Below are 24,598 nucleotides of genomic sequence, written 5' to 3'. Positions count from 1 at the left end.
TCTTTCTTTCTTTCTTTCAGTGGCCCATCTATTCAAGCTTTCTCAGTACTTTAAAGTATAATGATGGAGACCTCAGAGATGTGAACTAGTCTGAAACCGTCACATGATTTTATTCTCCTTCTTTTTTCTTCCTCTTCTTCTCCTTCTCCTCCTTCATCTTTTTTTTTTTTTTAATGTTCTTTCCAAACCATAGATTTGTTTTAAATTTAAATGTCTAGGAGGAAGAGTTTTCTTTTTTCAATGGAAAAAGTAAATTTGGAACTAGTTCTTAGGGTTCTTAGATATTGGTGGTGAGTCTGGAAGTACATGGATTTTGTGACCCAACTCCACCTTCCTGCACTGTGATCAAGACTCTCTTTTCTACACAGCTTGGAATAGCCTTTTTTTTTTTTTAAGATTTTATTTATTTATTTGACAGACAGAGATCACAAGTAGGCAGAGAGTCAGGCAGAGAGAGAGGAAGGGAAGCAGGACCCCTGCTGGGCAGAGAGCCTGATGCGGGGCTCCATCCCAGGACCCTGAGATCATGACCTGAGCCGAAGGCAGCGGCTTAACCCACTGAGCCACCCAGGCGCCCACAGCTTGTAATAGCCTTAAAAATTTTCAAAACAACTGGCTCCAGGAAAGTCACTCTTAGTCTAAGTCGATGCTTGAGTTGACAACAATTTGATGTCCTTATAGCTGGCTCCTTTTCTCTCTATTTGATCTCCTTGCTCCCATCTTTATCCCTGTACTGTTGTCCTTGTCTTCTGTACTACTCTGCACAACTCCTCTCATAGATTATCCTTTCCAGTGTGACTGCTCCCTCTCATTTTTCTCCTTAAGAAAGATGAAATCATTTCTGAAATTATTAAAGATTACAACATTCTTTTCCCACCGTCTATGAGGATAGCAATTGGACTAAAATTGGTCAAATTTTTATTTCAAGAAATAGAAAAATAGAGAATCCTAATTCTCTTTCATAAAATACTTTAAAATATGCATAAATGCTTTTAAAATCTTTGGAGAAAGATCTCATCTATATAGCTTAAAGGCAAGTTGTGGCCTTTGAACAAAGTTGTCAGGCAAGGAAGAAAGGGAAGGCGGTATCAGGACATGGACCAAAGTCATGGGAACTGTGATGGTCAACCTGTGCTTGAGGTAGGGGCTGACTGTGCACACGTATTTTTAGCTAAGTACCCACACCCAGGTAAAACAATCATCACCATTTTTGGTATACTTTGAGATATAATAGCTGTGAATAGAATATGAGTATATTTTTATGCCCATAAATATATTTTTCAAAACTGTTCAGGCACAAACTTTTTTCAACTAGAAGTTTAGAGTTTTATCATACCCTTATTGACTTTGAAGTACAAAAACTGATGTCCATGAGTTCCAGAAAATGGACGAAATAGAGCACTAAAGTCTTAGAAACCTAAGAGCCCAGCACGCTGATGCTGATTGCTTTAAGGCCCTGGTCCTCAGGGCAGCAATCACATACTATCTAACAAGGTGCTTTGTTAGAGAAGGTTAGGAAGCGTGCAGGTGGCAGCATCTATCTTCGTCAAAGTTACAATCTTTCTCACTGTTCCTTGAATCTACATAAAATAATGATGAAAAGTGTTCATCATACTCAAAACTCAATCTCAAACAAAATGACCAGTAATTGAAAAAACAAAGGTAATTGGCCATGAATGATAGAAGAAATTTCACAAGGGATCTTACTGACTGAAAGAAGTTCAATAACTCTAAAACACTGGAAATATTTTAAGCACCACCAGCCTTAATGTGAGAGTGTTGGTAAGAAAAATTTACAAGAGTTCTTGATAGAGCATCATGCAGTGATTTGACTATTCTCTGTAATTTCTGAAATGGACTGCACTTGCTGAACTGACCAGCAATCCCTCCCCTTATCCACCAGCAACTTCATGCTCATTAAATGACACAGGCATTGCTTCTTAGCCCAAGTGTTGAGTTTATTGAATGTGCAAAACTCTATAAGTACAAAAGAAAGCATTTTCTCTCCAATTTATTCATCCATTCAACCCATATTTATTGCATATCTACTATTTGACCAGATACTATTTTAGGTCCCTTAGGTTAAGCAAATGAAAATAAAACAGAACAGACACAGTAACCCTGCCTTCTTGGAGCTTAAATTCTAATGGGGAGACAGATAAGAAATATAATAGGTCTTTTACTGCTTCAGAACTCAGACATATTCCATAGGTTTTTTTGCTTTTACATGAATTAGACATGTCACTTTCAGCTATTAAAAAGTACAGTACTGTGCAAGCCAAAATGTTTCTTTCACATCCAATTCAGAACTCCTTTCTCTTCCCCAACTCAAGCCTGCCCATACCAGGACCTCTACTAGGGACAGGAAACCTAGCCTCTTCCTTCTACCTCTTCGTTTTCCCTTCTCCCATCACTAATTCAGCTTCTGAATTCCTTCAACTGTAAGAAGACTGGGTGGTTTTTCTTTTCTTTCTTTCTTTCTTTTTTTTTTTTTTCCAAGATTTTATTTATTTATTGACAGAGAGAGGCAGAGAGGCAGGCAAAGAGAGAAATGTGGAAGCAGGCCCCCTGCTGAGCAGAGAGCCCGATGTGGGGCTCGATCCCCGGACCCTGAGATCATGACCTGAGCTGAAGGCAGAGGCTCAACCCACTGAGCCACCCAGGTGCCCCCTGGGTGGTTTTTCTAAGAGACCTCTTACCACCTTCAGTTCCAGGTACCAGGAGAAAGAGTGGCTTAAACATTTCAGCACCCTAGAGTGAGGAGTTGGTCTCCTCTTCAGATCTACATCTTGATTGGAACAAATGGATCTGTTTTGAAGTTTCTTGCTTGACTTGAAGTGGGGAGAAAGTCCAGCCCTTGCTCCATGGAAGGAAGATGCCACGATGTCACTCCTGATGACAGGCCTTAACTTTTCCTTTTCAAAGCATTTTTCACTTTTCCTAATTAGTTTTATGATGTTAAGGTGGAGGTGAGTGATGGTAAAAGCTAAAAGGTGACAGAATCATTTTTATTATCTGTTAGAAAGGCCTTCCTGGGTGGCGTCATGCGTTGGTGCCCGGTGGAAATACAGGGTCAACAACCATTACAGAGCTCGTCCCGTGTCCCAGTCCTGCAACGCGGTTAACACTTAGTCCTTGGAAGAGGAGATATGATACACACCTCTAGGTTACCCATGAGGAAACAGACCATGAGAGGTTAAATTGCTTGCTGAAGGCACAAGTGCAATCAGGGTTTGAAACAAATCTATCCCCTTCCCAAATCCAAACTCAGTGCAAACCACTTACATAATTTTAAATCTTTTGGTAGCCATAGTGAAAAAGCCAAAAGAAAGAAATGAGGTTAAGTTTACTAAAACATTTTATTTATCCACAGAAATCCAAAATTGTATTTTAATGCATAACTAATAAAAATATTAATGAGATCATTCATATTCTTTCTTCTATCCACATCTTTGAACGCTGGTATGTATTTTATACCTACAGCACATCTCAGTTCAACTAGTCACATTCCAAGTGCTCCATAGGTTCATGTACCTAGTACCTACAATGGTGGACAAGGGGCTAGTCCCTCCCTTGAAAGCAGGGTATCACTTTTTATTCTTGCCTTTTAGACCTCAGGCAAAACTCTGGGGCACTGAGGTCAATTGAACATTCTGAACCAACACAAATCTTTCCTGCCTACCACTCCACTCCCTCTTTCACTCCCTGTATGTTCCACATCCACATATCCTCCTCCTCGACTCTCCCTGTGTCTGCTCTGCTTACTGTGATCCATCACATAACAGGCACTGGGCTCCTCATTGTTAAGAGGATTTTCATAAAATGGTTGGGAAATTAATGAGTGGTCTCAGATGGAACCTCTTGACCTCACTTTCCTCCCTCTCTCCCTACTGTTTTTACTCTTTCTTCCTTTGTATAATATTTAATACGTTAAGTTATAATCTTACATAAAATATTACCAACTTGCAGTGTAGATGGGGAAAGACAGGCAAGGAAAAATAGAAACTTCCTAATATTGTCCTAAAATATCATTTCCTGTCTTAAAATGTTATAACAATACAATTTTGCTTAAGGTTGGGGGTTAGCAATGTTGGATACTACTAGGATACACAATACAAAATATTGAGACTAAAGATCAGGCTCAAAATCTGTCTTAGGTTAGTAGATCTCCAAGTTTTTTGTTAGCCTTTTTTTCCCCCTAAAATGAGCAGATATGGTACATGACAGATTGAAAGAAAAAACACAAAAATTTGGGACCGAGGGAAAAAGCATACATCTAATAATGTTCCCAGATAAAGATAATATGATTTCTTTTCTTCTTTGTTTATCTGATTTTCATTTTTTATTTGTTTTGAGATCTTTTTCTAATTTACATATAAGTCAGGACACTCTAATGTCAAAGGAAAGGAGATTTGAATTACATTTCTCTACATCAGTAAGAGGTTTCAAAAAATAATAGTTATTTAGTATGTTCAGAAAAAAGTTGTTGACTCTAATTTGAGGGTTAAAGATTGAAGAGTAAATACTCAAGCCTTCCAAAGCTCAGTTTTGACAGGAATTTAAATGATCTTTAGCCAAATAGCAAAATAGCCAACATCCCAAAGGAAATGGTTGTAGAAATACATTACTATTTCTTCCTCAGAATTACTATTGTAACTATGAAAAGTTAAGACGTTACCTTTAAAATGCAATATAAAATGTAGGTCTTATCCAGTTATGAATAATAAAGATCTCATTGTCTTTCTGCAAGTAAAGTACCTGGAGAAAATCCAATTAGGGCAATTATGTTCTGCCTATATACATTTTTCTTAGCAATTTAAATTTGATTCAGGCTTAAAACTCTTTCTATTCAGCAACTATTTATGACTGGATGAGGCAAAGCATTTCATTTGTTGGTGGAGTGATTTCCATAAATATGACAGCAAAATGTTCTGAAACACTTCGATATTAACATATCTTGCAAAAGAAATACATTACTTAATCATTAAATAGGATACTAATGAGTCTTTATTAAACTTCCCAGATAAACATTGTATTGACATCTAGTGGCTATAGAGGCTGATAACAGACTATTTTGAAAGCGTATGGAGTATTAATATTTTCCATTTAAAATGTTCTTAAGTGAAAAATGGGCAAAGTATACCTAATACTGAACAATGCTGAAGTATGGGTAAGAAAGTATAAAATTTCTTTGTGTTGATATGTTAAAAGCCAGGGATGGATCTGGGATGGTCTGAAAAAGAATCCTATCACAGCTGTTCAAGAAATATAGGAAAAACACCTAGATACTTGGTAATAGGTGTCATAAGGTACATCAACAGTAACAGGTCAACAACCATTACAGGAGCTCCTCCCATGCCCCAGTCCTGCAACGTGGTTAACAGATCTTTTCTCACTTAGCTCTCGGAAGAGGAGATATGATATACACCTCTAGGTTACCAATGAGGAAACAGACCACGAGAGGTTAAATTGCTTGCTGAAGGCACAAGTGCAATCCGATTTGAAACAAATCTATCCCCTTCCCAAGTCCAAACTCAGAGAAGCCATGCTGTGATTAATACCCAACTCTACATGCTAATGACATCCTTTAAAATGAACAAGTTAAAAATAATCATATTCATCGTTCGAACTCACTTAAAAAACAAAACAAAACAAAAAAACCAACAAAACAAAAGAAAACAAAAAAAAACACCCTGTGATTTTGTGACAACCGAATCTTGCCTATTGATTCTTGAGCCATTATTATTCTGGAGTGTTACTTTGAGCTTGTTTCTACCTCCAGGATTGACATTCATAATTATTTGACTCATGTGCATTGAATAACTTCGAAACGCCGTGCATCCAGAAAGAAGATAGGGTTCTCCTCACTGGTATAGATTCTTGGACTTAAAAAAAAAAAAAAAAGTTGTTTCTTTTCCTCTGAAAGAAGACTTCTTTGAAAAACTATCATAGAAAAGTATCACTGCAAGAAGTAAATTTACAGGAGGGAGTTAAGAAGTACGAGGTGGTGGCGACCTGCTAAATGAGAGTGTAGAACTTGAAAGAGGGTAATGGAGACATGAAAGGGTAGAAGGAGCCCAGGAAGAAGCTGAGTATAGCATCGGATGAGAGGGAAATGGTGGGCGGCAGTGGTGGGGGACAAAAACGGGGTAGTGATGGATTTTACAAAACTCAGCTCTTATGGGAAACAGGCCCTTAGGTGGAAGGCAAAAAGGTACCCCTGCCTTCTACAGTTTTTCAAATAATGTATAATTTGCATAATCTGACAAAGACTAGAACACAGACTTAGATGTACACACATATATATTTTAAGGTTCCGAATGTACTTTATTTCTTCAATCATGCCCTATTTTAAAGGGTGCACAGTGCTTCTAGTTGAAATCAATTCTGAATTGGTTTTCAAATAATTTAGTGTTATACCAGCTGGGCTGATTACTGGTCTCTCCATTCCTTTGGGGTGCCTCTGCTAACAGGGGACAGGTTCCATTCTATTCCAATGTGTGTTGCTGTATATGCACATACAGCAGCACAGAAAGTGGCTCCATAAGTGAATACAGCATTACCATATTTGTCATGGAAATCAGGTGTCCACTTCTGGCTGCTCTGCCTTGCCATTGTTTGCTGAATGCTTTGAAGTTGGAGACGACTTAGAGCATTTTTGGCCATGGGAAACATCCTGAAGACAGAACAGTGTGACTATAGCAGCTGGGTTGCTACAGCTTCGGGTCAAGTCCCCTCGTCCAGACATAGATGTATATAACTCTCCGTTCAATGTAGCCCTTCCTGCCCCTTTGGGTGATCCCAGCTCAATGTCGGCTGTGTGAATCTGGATGAAATGTGTTGAGGAAAGGAAGAACAGGGGTGAGGAACAATTGCATTTCTAAGGCTTACAGTAGCTCTAGGAAATCTAGAGAGGCTCTTGGTCATTTCTGTCGCGGAACAGTCCTCTGTATGCCTCCATTTGGTATACAAGCATTTAGGAAGTATTTCTATCAATTCCCAAAGCAGACACTCCTCCAGATCTAAAATTCTGAGGTTAGGGCGCCTGGGTGGCTCAGTGGTGTAAGCCGCTGCCTTCGGCTCAGGTCATGATCTCAGGGTCCTGGGATCGAGTCCCGCATCGGGCTGTCTGCTCAGCAGGGAGTCTGCTTCCTCCTCTCTCTCTCTCTGCCTGCCTCTCTGCCTACTTGTGATCTCTCTCTGTCAAATAAATAAATAAATAAATCTTTAATAAAATTCTGAGGTTAACTTGGAACCGAAGGAGGCTCTGGAAAAGAGCATAGGGAGACAAATTGGATAGGATGTGTTTAAGAAACACACGGGTAAGGTGTTCATAATGAGCAAGGGAAATGACAAGAAGTCTGACAGTAGTGTTTTGTGCAAGAAAACAATGAGCATTTGGGGATGAGACAGAAAACTACAGTCTGGAACAGAGAAGTTCACTCTAATGAGCTAAAAAAATCGCTAAGAGTCTTGACTTTGTTCTTGGGTGAAGATTGAAGAAAGGAGTAGAGCCTGCCTGTGGGTTTTCGGATAACGAGAAAGAAATGGGTAACACTGCTAAGGAAACCTTTTCATGCTTAATCTGGCAATGAGGTACCAAAGATAGCTAAAGATAGGAAATTGGATAAGGACTGGAAACTCAGAGGATTACAGCTGATCTGTAGTAGTTTGGGGATGAAAGAGTATAAAGGGAAAATAAGAAAGAAGTCGAGAGCAGACGAGAGGCTGTAAGCGGGTTTGCCGGAAGCAGGGAGCACTGTGCTGTGATCCTTCTCAGAAGACAGCAGATCAAGGAGCTGTGTGCCTGAAATCAACAGCAAGATGGAGAAGCATTTTTTTAAAAACTATGTGTGAGAGAGGACATCGGCATCTCTTCAGACCAATTCAGAGAAAACTGAGGCAGAAAAGCCTTGTCAGCTGTTTGCCAAATTTGGCTGCACGTTAGAATCTGCTGGAGAGCTTCGAGAAGTCTCCTGATGCTTACGTGGAGCCCCACGCCAAGAAATCAGAGTGTGCAGGGTAGGAGTCATGCCTCTACAGTTTTTAAAGATCAGCAGGTGATTCCAATTTGCAGCAAAGTGTGAAAACCACTTATTAACAGAGCATGCCTTGAACTTTTGGAGGGAAACTGAAGAGCAGATGGTGAGTGAGTTGATTAAAAAAGAATGACCAAAATCATCTCATGATATGGACGTGTGCATTATGCATGACCCACACAAATCCTAACACTAGCCATTCATGGGGTTGTGCTTGTTTTCCTGACCTCTCACTTCTACCGAGGTTCCCTGACAGTTTATTTTTGTTATTGTGATGCATTGGATTTTCTCTTCCTATCTCAGGATATTAACATACTGAGCACACAAATTACAGAACTTTGTATGTCAATTGAAAAATGAAAAATGCTAGGTTGATGAAAACTTGGCATAAATTAGTCACAACATATTCAAAAAATGCAGCTTGAATGCTGAGCTGCGCACAGGATATGCATAAAAATCTGATGCAGTGATTATCTCGTGCACGGGGTATTGGATTTATGTGGTCGTCCTTTAAATAGTAACAACTTGCAAGGTAGTGGAAATGCTTCTATCCGAATTTGTGAGGTGATTCCAAGTCACACAGTTTGCTCCGATTTGGTTTTGTTTTTTTAGAAACATAAGTTTGTGTGCATTTTTGTCAGAGAACACTCCTTTTCCCACGAGAAGCCAACCCTTAGCAAAACATCCTGAAAAATGATGGTGTGCATCTTACTTTTCTTCTTTGATTAGGCTTGCTTAATTCTGTAGTATCTGCCTTTGCTTTGATGCCAAACAAGATTAAATTTTCAAGTGTAGTATGCTAAATTTATAATGTGAATTTAAAACAAAATTACTTATAAGAAACCAACATCAGCATCTAGGGACAAGGCTGAGCTATTAGCATAATTTACACCAGTAAAGATATTCTACCCTAATTATTTGTGGCCAATTATCAATTACTGGTCAATGCTAGAATCATTCACTGTAATTATTTCCCTGAGGAATCCTCCCTGGATATAATGGAGAGCTTCATCACTTTTCTTTTCTTAGCAAAACAGTTTTTGTTTTTTTCCTACAAGATTTTTCATGTATGAGAAAACCAAATCTAAACCTTTGCTACTGTGAATGTCTCTAAGATTTTAGATTTTGGGTCTTAAATATCCACAGCAAAAAACTAAATGTATCTGTGGCTGACATAAGACATTTCTAGAAAGAATGCCTAAAATATAATATTGCTATTTCATCTTCTCCTTTTTATTAATTTCAGTTCTGAATTCATCTTCTCCTTTTTATTAATTTCAGTTCTGAATTTTTTTTGAAATTGAACAGATTGATTTATACTTCCTAAGTTAACATTTCAAACATTAATTCCTTTCCTTACATACAGGGTTTTTTGGTTTTTTTTTTTTCTATTAAAATCAATTGCAAAGCCTGCAAACACTAACCTTACATTTGAATTCCTAATGACTCCTCCTATTGTCTCATTTCTGTTTGAACCTGTCAATCAATGGTGAAAAGTGCTAATCACTCCCAGAAACCCCAATCTTGCTCACAAAAGTACCAGTCACTGAAAAATAATACCGATTGGTCATGGATGGGCAGGAAATCTCACTAGGGATCTAACCACACAATGGAGTTTATTAAGTCCATTTTGCTCAAATCCAGCTCTCCCTGCATGCAAGGGTTTGGAACTTTAATTTCAAAGTCAGCTAAAACCAGCAAAGGTAACTTATATTCATTAGCCTAGCTCTGACTGAAGCACTGGGAAACCTCTTGGTTAGAGCTTCTGGCCCTTGATAAGAGCAGAAGCATTTATTTTTACTCTTTATTTCTTCCACTTTTTATTTTTTAAGGTTGTATTTATTTATTTGACAGAGAGAGACATGGGGAGAGAGGGAACACAAGCAGGGAGAGTGGGCAAGGGAGAAGCAGGCTGCCCACTGAGCAGGGAGCCGGATGCGGGACTCGATCCCAGAAACCTGGGATCATGTACTGAGCCGAAGGCAGACGCTTAATGACTGAGCCACCCAGGTGCCCCCTCTCCTTTTTAGAGAGGGGGAAAGAGTCTCAGTTGGATGCTAGTTGTTTTTAAATTCTTAATTGGTCCACGTTCTTATTCAGCTGCTTATTATTTTGACATCTTGTTCTTTGGAGTGACTAGACATCCACAAGAAGGATATTTCCCATTAATTCTCCCTGTGCAGCAGTGTTCTCTCAAAGCCACGGCCACATTTATTACTAAAAAGCAGTTATGATGTGTACATACAGCGTGGGCCATAAAGTATTGCAGCCTCGGGTCACAGAGAGGGATGAAGTTTCGGCAGGCTTATTGTCCACATTATGCCGAACACCAACTTTCTTTCAGCCTCTCTCTCTCCCTCTTTTTTTTTTTTTTTTTTTAACTGCAGCTTATTTGCTTTCTGTGAGGTGGCAGCTGCAGGGGGCTGGTGTGAAGAAAGAAGAGGAAGACGGTAGTATCATTAAAGAATAAACAGTAATTACCTTGTAGAAATCTCTAGAGTGATTGATTACCTCTCCGGCTTATAAGAATAGGCCTGGGAATATACAATAATTGATTTCTATTACTTATGTGTGTTTTCCTTTTAACTTTCCGAAGAAGCAACGTACTTTAATTGACTTTAATTCCAGATTACGTATTTTTATGACTTCTTCTGGAGTTTGCTAGGGAGGAATACAGTTGCTAGCCCCCTGAGCCGTATTACCCATTGGAAGCCGGCAGAGACGTGTGTGTGCCCATGTGCATGCGTGTGTGCTCTCGCATGTCGTATGTCATCCCACATCTTGTGCTCATCACTGGGTTGCTCCTGTCTTTTCAAGTAGGTACTCATTTAGGTTTAGATGGGCTCAGAGGAATTTCAAGGTTTATCAAGATTTCAAAGTGAGCAGTGGTTTTAGCCAGGCCCAAAATGATGAAATTATTTATTTATTTATTTGAAATAAATAAATAAACTTATTTATTTCAAATAAATAAATAAATACAATGGGAACAAGATTGCCCCGAAGCAAGCCTGCCCTATGTTGTGGGACAGTCCCTTGAGCAGGGTGAAGCTGGGTGACATCAGACCTTAAATTGTGCCATTCCTATTGTGATGACACAGGTCTAGCCATGTCCCTGTGAAATTGCAGGGCACCATCGACTTATATTTTGACATTGTGAAGATCAGACATGTTTTGGAATAACTGTATGCCTTTTGCTGGCTGGAAAATTGAGGCATAGTTTGCTATATAATGCATCTAGAAGAAAAGGAATCAAATGACACCAGACCTTGCATTGGACAACACTGACAGCAGCTCGGACTAGATAAAATTTTGAGACTAGGCTAAGTAGAGAGAACGTTATTCTCTGAAGCATCGTGTCTCCTGGCTTCCTAGGGAATTAAATTACTTTTGGTTTCTCTGACAATTTACACATTCTTTATACACTATATATTCATATGTATACATATATACCTATGTATACATACCATATATATATACATACCACATATATACATACCATTATATATATGTGCGTGTGTATATCTATATGACCTTTCACAACAAGTAATGAATATGGGTTAACTGACTTTTCTCCTCCTTTTTAAAAACAATTGTTCCCTTTTCATATTTTTTATTCCATTGCTTAGCCCTGTGTCTGGCATATTTTAGGGAACTGAAAATGTGTGTTGTGAGTCTCTGATTCCTGAAGGACTGATTACATCATTTGGGCAGATGCTGAGATGTCCATTTTTTCTTTGTTTGGACAAAAGCAATTAGGATAATATTTATTCTTTGGTATATACACAAAGCAATGTTACAAAATAACAGAAGATAGCAGAAGTAAACAATGCCTTCAATACTTCTCTAATTTCACCAGTGCCAAAGAGCAGCATATGTTGGTTTGGGCATGCAAAACTCGCTAGGAGCTAGGACGTCAATATCTGGGGGGACTAAAGAAGTTTTTGAGTTCTTCATATTCTTGTGAACTAGGATTCCATTAATGAAAAATCTACTGGATTAGCAAGAATCATGGTAGCAGTTAGCATCTGCAGCTTAAGAATTTAGGATTTTTTAGAATGAATTCTTCCCTCCTTTTTTTTTTTTTTTTTTATTTATTTGTCAGAGAGAGGGAGAGAGACCAAGCACAGGCAGACAGAATGGCAGGCAGAGCAGAGGGAGAAGCAGGCTCCCCGCCGAGCAAGGAGCCCGATGTGGGAGCCCGATGTGGGACTCGATCCCAGGACGCTGGGATCATGACCTGAGCCGAAGGCAGCTGCTTAACCAACTGAGCCACCCAGGCGTCCCTTCCCTCCTTCTAAACATGGACCCAAACATTATTTTAGCGGAACGGGTATACAAAATAGAAGTTCATGTCTGTTATCCTGCTTACACAGTGCCTTATAGAAATAAACTCAGCTGCCAATTATCCAAACTATAATTCTGATATCTAACTTACACATTTCCCTAAAAATAATATGGGAGCATTTTCCAAATTCGAACGTAAAGACTCTGGCTCAGGAAATTCTCAGTGTGTCGACACTGCCCGGTAGCTCTCTGTCGAAATAATGATTGCTTTTATGTTGTGTAAAATATTTGTAACTCCAGGAAGTCAGATCGTAGAATTTGAAGCTGTCACCCTAATAGCGAACGGTTTCACAAACAATACGGTGGACCTAAACAATGCCGCTGAAATATGTAGCCACAGACATCGGGGTATCACTTGGACAAAGCCACCAATAGCGTGAGTGACACTTGATGGTGGAACACTGGGCCACTGGTACTTAATGGTCTCGAGCTTTGTCAAGTATTCCTTTTTCTTTCCTTTTATTTTCTCTCCCTGGTGGCTATTTGTTATTCTCCGAAGACTACAGACTTCCCTTCCCCTGGACCTTTTTGAACTCTGCTGTCTTTGAACATCATGGATATTGCAAAAGAAACTATTTACTAGGCAGTAATTATATGCCACCCCTCGTGTAAAGGTAAATGATAATGAGGTATGTGCGAATAATAGGCAGCTCTGTCAAAGGGAAAAAGAGCGGCTTTTAAACGTAGAGCCATACAAAATGCCTTATAGACTTGTTCTGGAGTAACTGTATCAATTAAGCAGGCTAAAAGCTCTAACTCAGATGGGCACTGCACACAGCTTGTCTACTAGTGTTTTATTATCAAGTCCATTATGATGAGTTCTTGTCCTAGACAAAGGGAGAACAGAAAAAGAATTCAGGCTGACAAATTAGACTTGAAATCAGTTTCATTTACATAACGACTGGAAGTTCATTAATAACAGAGTTTTAATTATTCATGCTCTTGTTTCACTAGATACAGCAGTTTTCCCCCTGCTGTGCGGGATGTCTGGATTAGCTAAAATGAACCTTAGCAAACTGATAGGCTGCCCAGATACTCAGATGCTTTTCTATTTTCACACCACTAGAGATGGGGGTGGGGGTGGGGCAGGACAGAGTGTGTGTACAAATTGGGGCTGCGTAATGAGGGGAGGGGGGAGAAGAGGAAGGCACTGAATAGAGAAAAAAGAAAGCTAGCTAGCAGGTTTGCGGAAAAGAAAGAGAAAGGAAAAAAATGCAATTGTTGTATAAATGTGTTCTTGATGGGAGCTTCCATCTGAGATGATAACACTTTAAATATCAATCAGTTTAAGATTTCCTGATGGGGATTACTACCAATATGATTGTGTGTGTGTGTGTGTGTGTGTGTGTGTGTTTAGGAGCACGCATGGGTGCAATTCTTTTCCTTTGGATATGGGAGCACTAATAGGGTTTATTTAGGTATGTTTGCATTCAAAAGAGAGAGAGAGAGTGAAAGAAGAAAAGAAAAAAAAAACTTTTTCCCCCAATTCCACAATATCAGGACAAATCCGAGAAACAGATTTAAAGTGGGCTTTAATACAAAGTTCTTTAAAGAGAGCATTAGTGATATTTTCATTCCTGCTAGTAATAAATACTGACACGAAGGACACTTTCCCGCAAAGAATTTAAACTGTTTTCACACACATCAATCTCCTGCTACAGTCTCCGTGCCACCTTGTGAAGTAGCTCGGGGCTGATTGGACAGGGGATTATTGCATTTCTGGTTCATTTGCTGGCTGTATATTTTACGGGCTAATTTGGGTAACTATCTCACAAAAGGAGAATCCATGACAAATAAAAACAAGGCTCCGCTCTTCCCAACACCCACCTTGGCTGGGCGAGGTGGGGAACGAAGCTGGAGGAGAACCTCCGGTCATTTTGAAATCGCACAACAGCTGCTGGTTGAGGCTCCCAGGGCTGTCTTTGGAACAACTTTGTAATAAAAGTTCTTAGTTTGGGGAACCATCGTTACTAACACATGGAAATATTTTGAAGAAAAAAAAAATTAGTAAAGAGAAATGACATTTAACAGGAGTGAACCGAGTGCCAAGCACTTTGTGTTCTCCTGCTTGATTGAACCTACACAAAAATTTTATATCCATTTTACCATTTTACCGAGGACAAAATCAAGCCTCAGAGAGACCAACAGTGCAGCTAGTGAAGGAGCAGGTAAGAAATCAGTCTATGTTTGTCCACACCAACTCTCCCCCTGCTACATCCTCATCCTGGAGACAATGATTACTAATATTTTTATACAAAGTTGACACAATTTTTTTGTTTTTGTACCTTAATTTTCTTTGCCCTCCCACCACGTAATGATTTTCTACAGAATAAATAGAAGAGTCTGGTTTTTTTGAGAATATAGCTTTCTTAGATCTTGACTAACCAGAAAGTCATAAAATCAAATATTTAAACAGTTAATCCAGGAGCAAGGTGCTAATATGAACAAGGCCTATTTCTAGTAACAGAATAATTGAGTAAGAATTAGACAGACTACTCTACCTGATAACTTTAAGTCAAATGCCACATTTGTAGATCACACAGGGAAAAAATTAATCACCAAGAGCTGCCACCTCTCATTACTTGAAGTTTGCTTCTAAGTGGGCATTTTGTCCACATACTGTGAAGGGCAGTCACGGACTAATAAAGACAATGTTTTCTTGCTTGCTTGCTCCTCTCCCCTTTCCTTCCTCCTTCCCTCTCTCCCTTTCTTCATTCCTTTCTCTCTTTTCCTCTTCTTTACCTCTTCCTCTTCCTCCTCCTCCCCTTTTCCTTCCTTTTCCGTTCTTCGGCAAAGCTATGCTCTGAAGAATTCACACTTACTGGCTAGTTTTATTTATTCCTTTTCTTGGGCATGTCCACCTTCCCCTCACCCTGTTTTGGCCTGTTTTATAAAGCTATCTATCTTTCCATCAGAGATTTTGAATGGTTAATTAGCTTCAGAGTGATCAGAAGTTCTCAACTCATTTACAGTATTTCACTTCTTTCTCTCTCCGAAGTATAGAGATATTAAGGTACAAAGAGGGTACATGGCAAGACTCAGGAGAAAAACAACAACAACAAGTGTTTGAAAAGATAAAACAAGGTCCTTCACTGGAGAGCAACCCCAAGCAACACACTAGATTTCCGAGTAAAATACAATAAATCGGCAGATAGCAATATGCAAACATCAGAATCCGGGCGGGTGGCTGGGACTTTATTGACTCCAGGGACACCCAAAATGGCACATTCGCAAAAGTTGCCTTGGCAATCTGAGAATTAAGCTAAGGATACTCTTCTTCTAAATCTTTGACCAAGACTGCTACAAAAATCGGATGGTTTTGGAAAAGATGATGAAAACCAACCTTTTAAAAAGCCGAAACAGCTAATTTTTCAAAAACGCCTTCACTGCGCAATGGGTGGTGTGTCTGTTCGGCTTTACACTCATATTTCTTCCGATTTTCTGGGCCCTTTGACTCCTTTAGAAATGTAGAAATATTGCCAAAGGACAAGGGAAACAATGGAAGGCTGTGTGGGAAGAGGAGGAGACAGGATAAACATCTGGATTGCGTTTGATCCGATGGCTCTCTCCCGGTTAGGTGGCCGCTGCCCTGGGCAAGCGGGAGGGGGCTGCCTGTGCTCGTATTTGATTTCCAGGTGCAAGTATTCACTCATCTAAATCCTGACCATATGCTGCCACACATCTGCGGAAGTACTGCTGTTGCTTCTTGAACTGGACATAAAACGTACACCTGACTGAGGCGTGCAAGATAGATGGTCCCAAAGCCTCAAAAGCTCCAGCATTTTCCCAGGGAAGACTGAAGCCATGGAAGTGTATCGAATAGCTTGTGTCTTCATGGGTCTTTTGCCTGGTTAGTATGGCGTTCAGAGGCAAGTTGCAGGACCCAGGAGAGAAAATGTCTCGAGCCCCACCTTGGACCATTTTGTTCATCATTTATAAAGTGAAAGGAGTGATTTTTTTTAAGCTTTTATTTATTTATTTGACAGACCGAGATCACAAGTAGGCAGAGAGGCAGGCAGAGAGAGAGAAGGAGGAAGCAGGTTCCCTGCTGAGCAGAGAGCCTGATGCGGGGCTCAATCCCAGGACCCTGAAATCATGATCTGAGCCGAAGGCAGAGTTTTTTTTTGTTTGTTTTTGTTTGTTTTTTTTAGATTTTATCTATTTATTTATTTGACAGATCAGAAGTAGGCAGAGAGGCAGGCAGAAAGAGAGAGAGGGGGAAGCAGGCTCCCTGCTGAGCAGAGAGCCCGATGCGGGACTCGATCCCAGGACCCTGAGATCATGACCTGAGCCGAAGGCAGAGGTTTTAACCCACCCAGCCACCCAGGCGCCCCAAAAGGAGTGATTCTTCAATCCCTTAAGGGAAATCCACCCTGTGTAGGGGAGACATGTTGAAGACAGCAATCCCACTGCCCAAGATACAGTTTAGGGGGAAGAGTAAATTCTGGAGGTCTACTGTGCAACCCTGTGCCTCTTGTTGTATTATACACATAAAGATATGTCAAGAGGCCAGATGTCATGTTAAATGCTCTTACTGCAATAAATGAACCCAACGAGACCACACCATTCACTAATTGTTGGCCAACTGCAATCTTGCAGGACATGGCTGTTTGCCAAACAGAACCGAAAGTTTATACGGGATGGTTAGTGATTGTGTGATTTTGGAAGACATTGGTTTACATATCTGATTCATAGTTTTCTCATCTGTAAAAAAAGGCAATACTAGTTCTCATATTGGGTCTTTGTTAGAATTCAATATAATGCAAGTAAAAGCATCATGGTTGCTTAAAAGGTGGCAGTTATTGTTACTATGGGACTAAAAGTTAGGAAGCCAGTTTCGTCCATCGGGCATTCAATTTATAATTTGAAGTTCCATCAATTCCACGGTGGCAAATTGAAAGGCATGTGCGGAATGCTTTCAGGCCTAGGGTCAATAATGATCGCAAAGGTGGCTCCCATTGTGGAATGATACAGGGCCTCCATTTGGAGACTGTAACCAGTACTGAGCTGTGATCAGAAGAAGAAAGCCCTTAAAAGGAAACACTTTGAAAGTGTCAAAACTTTTTTATTTCACCTCTGGGCCATTTTATATATAAGCCCAATATTTTTTTAAAAATTCACATGGCTGGAAATCTCTGTTAAGTCTGTTTTGTAAGGCTTTTTAAAATTATTTTTTATGTTTATTACAAGGGAATGTAATAAATAGGAAGAATTACAAATATATTTTTGTTAGAGATACTTTACTGTATTCCAATCTTTTGATTGTTGGTCAAGAATCAAATACTGTTAACAGTATTATTGTATTAATAAACAAAAACTTAATTCCCTGACAACGGTAAGGAATAATACTATTAAAAAAAAACTTTCAGAAAAAGCTGGTTAATACTGAATGTCTTTTTTTTTCTAGTGTATTAAAAGTAGAGACCTATGTTTTCCTTCTGTAATATTTTGATGTTTTTAAGAATAGAGAATGGAAAATTACTGTTTGTATTCCATATTAACTTACTGTTGAGTAAAAGCATTTTTTTTTCTGTATCAAAGACTTGAAGACCTTGAATTTTTGTTACACTGAAGGAAAAAAAAAAAAAAAAGGTAAGGCATAAGAAAAAAAGAAATTATCCTTACTGCATTTTGCAGCTTATGAGTTTGGTAGAATTCTTGTTCCCTTTCTTGTATCAATCCTTTCTTATGATAGATGGAAAATGAATTTAGCGTCACACTGGGGGATTCCTTGGATTGTTATTTAAAATATCCAAAGGATGGGGCACCTGGGTGACTCAGCTGGGTAAGCGTCTGACTCGTGATTTCAGCTCAGGTCATGATCTCAGCCCCATGTCCTGCTCTACACTCAGCAGGGGTCTGCTTGAGATTCCCTCTCCCTCTCCCTCTGCCCCTCCCCTAGGTCTTGCAAGCCCATGCACATACTCTCTCCCTAAACAAATCTTTTTTTTTTTTTTTTTTAATTTATATGAGAGAGAGAGAGAGCATGAGAGAGAGAGAGCATGAGTGGGAGAGGGAGCAGAGGGAGAAGGAGAGGGAGAGGCAGACATTCCACTGAGTATGGAGCCCAAGGCGGGGCTCCATCCCGGCACCCTGGGATCATAACCTAAGCCAAAAGCAGACACTTAACTGACTGAGCCACCCACAAACACCCTAAATAAATCTTTTTTTTTTTTTTTTTTTAGATTTTATTTACTTATTTGACAGACAGTAGGCAGAGAGGCAGGCTGGGGCAGGGCAGGAAGCAGGCTCCTCACCGATCAGAGAGCCCAATGTGGGGCTCGATCCCGGGACCCTGGGATCATGACCTGAGCTGAAGGCAGAGGCTTTAACCCACCGAGCCACCCAGCTGCCCCTAAATAAATCTTTAAAAAATAAAATAATGAAAGGATAAATAAAGTGTGAGTCAAACTTACAGTTCTGTGCACTGGGTTTCGGTTCAAGTAATAATGTACTAAGGGCAAGAGGAAGGGAGGAAGGAGCGGAGGCAGGGAAGTGACGTGGAGAAAAGCAGGGGTAACAGAAAAAATAATGATGGCAAAGAAGGAAAGGAGAAGAAGGAAGCAAAAAGGAAGAAAATAAAAGGCAAAAGAAGGAGGCAGCAAGTGGGATAAATTCTTTGGGAAACTATAAAATTAGGAACTATTTTGTGGGAAGGCAACTTGAAAGAGAGATACACAACAATGAAATAAAAACATCCATAAAGAAGCCGCCTGAAAATGTTTTACTGTCCTAGGCTAGAAGTTGTTCCTTATTTGGGAAAGGGGTGCTATGCAAGTGCCAACTGAGTTTCCTCAACAAATGAGTGTTTATGGACCAGGGACATGACTAAATTCTGTGAGGCAAACAACCTATACAACATGAATAATGATTAGAAAAGGAAAATAATTTGTATCATACAGACATTTGCTATTTCTTTATGGGTCATGTCCTAATGATGAGGGAGCAGGAGACAGGCTGAGGACAAAGCAAGAGCTGGCGCCTTGCACCCCCCTTCACCAGCTCCCCTCCATATGTGTAGCATTCCTCAGGCACCCCTGACCACCATAAAACGATAAATAGTTAACTTGCAGGGATCGCAATCCTGCAGAACAGGAATCTCCCTTGCTCTACAGATGTCCTAGAGACCTAAACAGGGAGGTTACCTTATCAATAGCACAAATTTCCAGAGGCAAATAGCTCTCGGTTCCTGAAGCCCTAATGTCTCCCTCCCACCATAAACTGGAGGAGACTGAGGTAGAAGGGAATGTAAATGACAGCAGGATCATAACACCCCACCAAGAATCTCTCAACTAGCTTGATGTTAATGCCTGACCTAAAGACGACATTGATCAGGCCATAAGGGCAAGGCCTCCCCCCGGCCCCTTGTGGGCCCTCCCTAACATGTGAAAACTCTGTTGAAACCTCCCATCCCTTCCCCTCCCCTTCCCCCAACCGCAAGGTATATAACATGCCGACCCTCACAACCCGGGGCAGCAGCTCTTCCTGCCCACGGGTCCTGTCCCCGTGCTTTAATAAACCACCATTTTGCACCAACAATGTCTTAAGAATTCTTTCTTTAGTCATCGGCTCCGAACCTCCTCACCCCACTGAACCTGACTTAGGTTCTGGGACTTCATCACTAGGTAGTTACTTGAAATCCATGCTTACATTGCAAACGTAATACTTTGAAGATAATCTCGGCAATAAGTTCGACCAGTGCGTCGACACTGAAATCAATTGCTTAGACCCTTCTATATTTACTCTTTTGTTTATGAGATTTTTACAGCTCATTCTGAAAATGAGAAGCTTTGAAATTTGTGACGGTAATATCTGGTGGTTTAAAAGTTATTTGAATTCAAGGTTCAAGTACCTGAGTGCTACACACCAAAAACACACCATGACTTTAGGAAAATCTCACGATGGCCTGCATTCTTGATTCGTCCCTTTTCCTTCCCAGCCTTTCTAAAGCCTTGACTCAAATTTCAAAAGTCTTAAAAATTCTATTCTTCAGTGTTGGATGCTACATCCCTAGTGCTGAAATTATGTATACACATACGTTTAGTTCTTTCTTCTAAACTTCATCAAAAAAGAAGAATATATACAATATTTTTGAATTGATCTCTTTTCCACCTGCTCTTAAAGGACTTCTCCAATTCCCGCGCAAAGGGTAAAACAACACCACATGGGTTCTTCTTTTATCATTTTCTAATAAGTAACATGCCTTTGAGGTGCCTGGATGAGGTCCCTCCTAATCCGCATCCGATGCACTGTCACTTTTAATTCTCAAGAGAAGGAACTTGTAACTTTCACCCCTTTTTCAGGGAGACAGCGAGTGTCACACAACACAGTGTTGGATGTGGAATAGAATTTAGGTGTGGCCAATTGCAAAGCCATATCTTTATATATTCTGCCTTCTAATATTTTATTACATATGTCTCAGTTTGCTTCCATCTTCCGCCCATTGACTTCTGAAGCTAAGGTTCTCTAGGGCAGCTATCAGGTTCTCCTCAGCTGTGCTTCGATATAGGGATGGGCATGGAAGGAGGTTCATAAAAAATTTTTGGCAAGAATACAGTAAACCTAGTTCCAGCTTTATAATCAAGCTACCCTTAAGCTTTGCAGAAAGCTCCTACATCTTCTCAGTCTCTTGTTACCTCAAACAGATCTGCATGCTCTACGCATAGGGTTCGAGAAGGAAGTTAAGAGTATGATATATACCTGGTCATATATGGGGACTCCAGACTAACAGACCCAGTCCTAAATTTCTTGTTTAAAGTCATTTACACAAACAGGATATTCACTCTAGGTTTCTGCAGAGAAAGCCCTTCTATTGGTAAACTGGGAAATTCTCAAATCCCAGAGGCACAAGTACTTCAGAATCATGGCGACTTTTCTGCTACAGAAACGTATGAGCAAACCTGGCTCTACGGAGGGAAAGGGAAAGCAAAAAGCATTCTGATGATGAAGGCCCCAGATGAAGGGAGTGCTCTTAATTTCGGAGTGTTTGTGAAGTGACATTCCCAAGTCTGTAGTCCATTTATTATGGCTCTGTTCTGGCAGGCTTTCACCAGGTGTTTTTCAACGAAGCACTAAACTTCCCCTCGTTGACTCCAAAAGGAAACCTTCAGGTAGGTTTAATGCAGAAGATTAAGACTGCATTAAGATTAAGTCTGAAATGTTCTGCTACCAATTAGCCCTCTAGTATTTCTGTAAGCCTTGAATTTTTGATGCGATCAATGACACCAGTGGAGCCATCTTCTGTGGAGTGGTTATTAAAGATATAAAAATCAATACAAAGATGATACTTAGAAATCTATATCACAAGATAATGAATCACCATGAGAGCAGACTAAGAAGAATGTCAGCAAACCAAACAGAAGGTTTGTGCATAACAAAGTATCTCGTGCCAGTAGAATTCAAGCTAAATTTTGCATGAGACAGAAGTCTTCAGGCTACACTTATGATACATTTGCATGACAAGGTTTTAATAAGATGAAAACACAAGCCCAACCAGGCAAAGGGCTTCTAGTAACATTTTGGGGGGGGGGGGGCTGGGAGTGGGGATTGAGATGTTCACGACTGAGCCAATAATGGCATGATTTAACTTTAACTAATGATAAAATAGCATTAAAACTTTCTCTGTCACTAACCCTCATTCAATTTCTTTTAAATGAAACATTATTTGCCTGCATTTTAAGTCCATAAGTACTGATTGTTATTGGAGCTATGTATCGGAGCTTCACAGAATAGCCCAAATTTAATTTAAACTGGGGATTGATTTCGTTTCCTTCAAAGAAGATTTTTTTTTCCTTCCAAAATTGAGCTGGTGCATGACTTTGCAAGTTCATTTTGGTTTTCTCCTTGACACAATTGTAAGTGACAGGAGAACATTTATGTGTTTTGTCCTTAAGGGACATCACGAGGTTGCTAATGAAGCCACAAATGACTGGGAGCTATTCTACGGCTTTAGAGATATGGATTCCCTATGATCTCATGTCATCGCTGACAGAAAAAGCACAAATAAGCAAGGCTGCCCTGTCTCCAGTACACTAAACCACTGTATATTTAATAGATATAGAGTTTTATGCTTGAGATTTTCCAATTTACAACTACATAAATAAACTTTTATAGACAGGGATTAGGTGAGGGTGTGTTTTTGTGTATGTTGGGTGGTGCAAAAGTCATAAATGTTTCTATTTCGTTTTTTCTCCAGGCACATATACGAGTCCCTCATTAGCACTCATCAGTGGCAACCCTTATGGAAAGACCTGCTCATAGCCACTAAGCATCAAGTCTTAAAGAGCAAAGCCTGGCTCTTCATTAACCAATAAACTTACTGATTTACTGAGAGATGTCTTTGCTTTTCTTGGAATTTTTTCATCCACGTCTCATCCTAGTGACAACACCATTTCCAGAAAGTGAAACGATTTGTTTGTGCTGTTGTGTATTACGTATGGTTTTCTCAGTGTTTTTGCAGGTTTGAAAGGTTGCCTTGATCAGTCAGGGTGGGTTTCCCACAGATTGATTTTTTTTTTTTTCTCCCAACATATCATGTAACAATAAGAGAGCTAGATACATCTTGTGCAGTCTTAACAAGTCTTTGCAGGTTTGACTTAATTTGTTTCCCTCTCTTTTACCCCCTGAGGGTCCCACAGCAAATGAACCATTCAGTAGCATAAAACAAGGGGAATTAGTTTAGATTTTAATAAAACACAAACCTCTTGCGGGCAGTATCTGCTCTGATGTCGAACGTGTACAGATTAAAATATTGTGGTGTTTTGATTATTCTGACAACTCATGATAGTGCCCTTGAACCCCCATCGCCTGGGGGAACCTCAGCACCCAGACCGGTTCAGTTCTCAGCCTCATTGATGGGGACAATGGGGCCATCTTGGTGAAGATACTTTGTTGTCTGTAGAATCTACACTACAGAGCCATCAATATACTTAGCTGTTTCTCAGTACTTTTAGACTCAGGATTTAAGTTGAATAGTCCCTCTTATCTCTTTTAGGTGTTGTGAGGGGTTGGGGAAGGGTGAAAAATGCTATTCTCAAGGACAAGAGGCTTATAGGTAACATTTAAGAAAGTGGTTTCTGGAACAAAAAGATTTCGCAAGCCATGGAAACTTTTAGCCTTTATAACCTTTGTCCTGTTAGCTTGGGGATGGGTTTTGATGTCTTGAAAGGCATTTGTTTCAAAGCTATTTGTTTACAAATAGCTGATGATGGTATAATTCATGCTAGTTGCTAAGGATACACCTTATGATAGCAGAGGAATTGTGAGGAAGGTATTCAGTAAGACTGAAAAGCTGTTTCTCCTATGAGGTCACATTTTAATGTTTTTAGGGGAAATGTTGGTTAGTGTCCTTACAAATTTGGTTACCAAAAAACCCAAATTGGATAAGTGTCTACACCTGGGGAGAATAATCAACTATTATTTTTAATAGGTGGAAGAAATGAGATGCTTAGCAATTACGTAAGGGCAAAGTCCTTCCTAACTGTCTAAAGGATAAAAACTTGAATCCAAAAACTTGGTCAGGTAAGTTGCGTGGAAAAAGTTAAGTTTTCAGACAATGTCTGTTCACCAGATAAAATCCCGATGAATCACTCTTGATAAAATGAGCTGAGGTGATAAAAAGGCTAGATATCTGAACAAGAAAATTTCATTTTCCATGTAGTTAAGATGGGCCTATAGGCAGGAGATAAAACCCACAAAGAACATTTACAACATTAGATGAACACAAAATAGTTTTTTAGGTCTTTAATTTAATTTAGAAATCAAGAAGACCAATGTATTATTTTATAATACCATGTCTTTTTTTTTTTTTTTTAAAGATTTTATTTATTTATTTGATAGACGGAGATCACAAGTAGGCAGAGAGGCAGGCAGGTGCCGCCGGGAGCATGATGTGGGGCTTGATCCCAGGACCCTGAGATCATGACCTGAGCTGAAGGCAGAGCCTTAACCCTCTGAGCCACCCAGGCACCCCTATAATACCATGGCTTATATAATGTAATATTAATATATTTTTCTAGTTTCTCTGCAATAAACAAGAGTAGTTTTAATTAACAGAAGGTTAACACATAATGGAAGCAAAAAGAATTATCCAGGAGTTTCACATAAGATCTGATCTTTGTAAACAAGCTCAGAATTAGGACTACTTCTTCACCTCTATGAATCAATGCTTCACTAGGCATTAAGGGTCAACCCTCTGACTGGTCACTTGGCTTTTA

The 24,598-nt window shown here is 39.7% G+C and overlaps 1 protein-coding gene and 1 pseudogene across 3 annotated transcripts in view; both read right to left on the bottom strand.

Moving 5' to 3' along the window:
* Positions 1-24,598, bottom strand: part of ADGRL2 (adhesion G protein-coupled receptor L2) — a 606,730-nt gene that overhangs the window by 472,819 nt on the left and 109,313 nt on the right. The window lies entirely within an intron of this gene.
* LOC309841776 (cytochrome c oxidase subunit 7B, mitochondrial pseudogene) lies at positions 6,320-6,940 on the bottom strand (annotated as a pseudogene). The gene has a single exon. The product of its transcript is annotated as a cytochrome c oxidase subunit 7B, mitochondrial pseudogene (transcript).

The sequence above is a fragment of the Mustela nivalis genome (assembly GCF_964662115.1).
Source record: "Mustela nivalis genome assembly, chromosome: 10".
NCBI classification, from domain to species: Eukaryota; Metazoa; Chordata; class Mammalia; order Carnivora; family Mustelidae; genus Mustela; species Mustela nivalis.
The sequence above is the reverse complement of the archived record's forward strand: the minus strand, read 5'-3'. Positions and strand labels throughout refer to the sequence as shown.